We start from the raw sequence: 3,346 nt of genomic DNA, 5'->3' as shown, positions 1-3,346 counted from the left end.
TCAAAAGTTGACAATAGATGCACTTTAGGAGAACCATATCCCCGATATGGAACTCAAGGTCCGATCGACGCTTGTCGGCATAAGTTTTCTGTAACGCCCGTAGATCCGGACTAGTCAATTTAGAGATAATAGGGGTCGAAAATGACTTTTCGACAAAATATTATTTAGAATAAATAATCTTAACCAAGTTGTATAATATGTCTCAAGGGTTCCGTACATATAAAGAGCGCAGAAATCCGAGTTATAACGAAAAAGTTATGACCTGTCGAAGTTTAGGGACGGAACTGGCACGACACCGCGAAGACCTAAATAGTGAATTTATGATAGGGCTTATTTTAGTAATCTAAATGAAAGTTGTAGAATATGTTAACCAGAGAGCGTCCATAAAAAGAACGCCCAAATCTGACTTCTTATAAGGAACTTATGGTTTTTCGAAGTTTCGGCTTAACGGTGTACAACCCAAAATTCAAGTATTAGATCAAGCGGTTTTTAGCCGACACAACCTAAACGAGAATCAAAGATCTCGTTATTAGTAGCATAACGATAAAAAGACAGATTGAGAATAAGGTTCAAGTCCTAATTTGCACGAAAGTTGTTATATTTAAGAGGAGAGTGGTAGGGCTGTAAACGAACTGAACGTTCGGCGAACCGTTCATGAACTGTTCGGCGGGAAGTGCGTTTATGTTCGTTTATTTAATAAATGAACGAACATGAACAAAAATTATCATTCGTTTAGTTAAATGAACGAACATGAACAATGGTCTCGTTCGTTCATTTATGTTCTTGAACGTTCGTTTATGATGTTCGTTTATGTTCGTTCATTTAAGTTTATTTATATTCATCTATATTCAATTATTTTTTTATTATATTACTATATTATATGTTCGTTTATGTTCATATATGTTCAATTGTGTTATATATATATATATATATATATATATATATATATATATATATATATATATATATATATATATATATATATATATATCTTTGTTCGTTTATGTTTGTTTACCATGTTCACGAACATAAATGAACGAACATGAACAATGTAATTTGTTAAACGAACGAACATGAACAAGAAAATCTCATTCGTTTATCCGTTCGTGTTCGTTTGTTGTTCGGCTAACTTAAACGAACGAACATGAACAAGACCTTGTTCATGTTCGTTTGGTTCGTTTACAACCCTAGAGAGTGGTGAAAGTAACTATTCTAAAAAATATAAATTAAATGTTTAACTAAACAATCGGTCCTAAAAGTATTTAAAGATATATCGAGTGACCTTAGAAACAGTAAAATATATATATATCGAAAACATCATTGGCGCCTTATTTTGGTTCGAGATTTTTTTGAAGGTTAATGTCACAAAATGAGAATCAATAGTATTTTAAACTTATTGATCTTTTAATTGTATTAATAGGGTAGTAAACTTTTTTTTGGCATTACATTATAGCATTTATATAATTGAACTCTTTAAGAGAAGCATTACCTCCTCCATGTTAGTTATGACTTTCAAACACAAATACATGTAGAGCTAATCGAGATTAATTTTTTGATTTTTTTTATAAATGTTTTGTTGTTGAATTTTCTGTTTTTGTATGCTCAATTGTTAGATTTTCATTTTTGGAATAAGAAATATGTTTGGTAACGTGAATTGTTTATGGAACCGTCTCGGGAGCAAATATATGTTTGATTAATACGGATTTTCAATAAAAAGGTGCTCAAATTTTCAATCTAAGGTGTCATGTTAATTTATAATTTTGTTCATCAAATTATTAAAAATGAGAAATACTATAAAAATTAGTTTGTTAAAGACTAAGTTTGGCTCTATGATCGTAAAAGTCTTTTTTTGATATTTATTTACAATTAAACCCAAATATCGTGAACATTTGTAAAATAACTCTTGTAGACGGCTAATACCGGTTTTCACATGACCAAATTATAAATAAACAATATGATAACTTTTCGCTAATATAGTTAAAGTTTAAAGATTTTTCTGAAGATTATTTTTATAAATACTGAATTAATTTGAAGAAAAATCATATTTATTTATTAAAAAACTTAAAATAAAAATATCATCTACATCTTTTCACTAAAAAAGTTGTATTTTTTTAAAAACACAATAATAACAGTTGGTAGTTTTTTTTTTTTTTTTTTTTTTTTTTTTTTTTTTTTTTTTAAATATCATAACTACAATCATATAGATATCATTTATATCCAATAAAACTTAAGAGATTTGCAGTTTTAGGTGCGGTCAAGCCACACAACGGTAATATTTGGACGCGATTTGTGATTGGTTGTCAATGTTTTGATCATTTGAACGGTCAAATTTGTCAAAATTTATAGTTTTTTTTATTTTACCTATATATAATACCTATCTTTTTTTTATACCGAAACTCACTCAAGTTTCTTTATCTTTCACCAACTTTTTTTCAAAAACTTTTAAGATGTTTTCTTCCAATAATCTAAACAACCAGAAAACACCTACTGCAAACACAACCACCCCAAGACCTTTGTATGATCAACTGTTTTATTCTCCTTTGTATTATCTCTATGGCGGTATGCTACCTTATTTTCTACAATAATTCTCACAAACTCACCGACCAACACAACCACAACCCGACCCGGATTTTAATCCGGTTGAATTTTTATCTCAACCTGAGTTTGTTCAACAAACACAATCACAACCACGAACACTCATTTCTGATTCCGAACACGAATCTGTTCAAGAAAACTCAATCCACTCGAGCACCAAGTAAAAGAAAAGAAAAGTCAGCTGCTAAACGATGGGAACCCAAAGAAGTGTTAGCATTGGCACAATCATTGATCGGTATTTCAGAAGATGTAATGACAAGAAAAGACCAAAAACATGACCGTTCTTTAATGCAGGTTAGACATAGGTTCCACAAAGGAATGAACCTTGGAGATTATCGTTCAAAACACCAAGTGTACTCGAAATGGGGGAAGATGATGCTTAATGATTTGTATAACAACATGAAAAGTCAAAGGAAAGAAGAGAAAGTGATGATGTGAAGCGCTAAAAGTGTACCAAAATGAAAATAAGAAGGCTTTCAAGTTTATTGAAGTTTGAAATCTCGTGAATGATAAAAGAAAATGGAAAGCGAGCAAAACAACCGACGAGCATATCGTCAATGGTTCAAAACGCTCAAGAACATCTAATTTTGACCGCACTATATCCGATGTTCGTGATGGTTTCGACCTCAACGATGATGAACCTATTCAAGTGTCACCACCTTCCCGACCAATGGAAATGGACAAATCAAAAAGTAAAGGCAAAGGCAAAACGTCAGATTCGAATGATTCGAAGAAATGGGGCCGATATGAA

This window comes from Lactuca saligna, chromosome 7, assembly GCF_052625555.1.
Source record: "Lactuca saligna cultivar CGN05327 chromosome 7, ASM5262555v1, whole genome shotgun sequence".
NCBI lineage: Eukaryota > Viridiplantae > Streptophyta > Magnoliopsida > Asterales > Asteraceae > Lactuca > Lactuca saligna.
The sequence above is the reverse complement of the archived record's forward strand: the minus strand, read 5'-3'. Positions refer to the sequence as shown.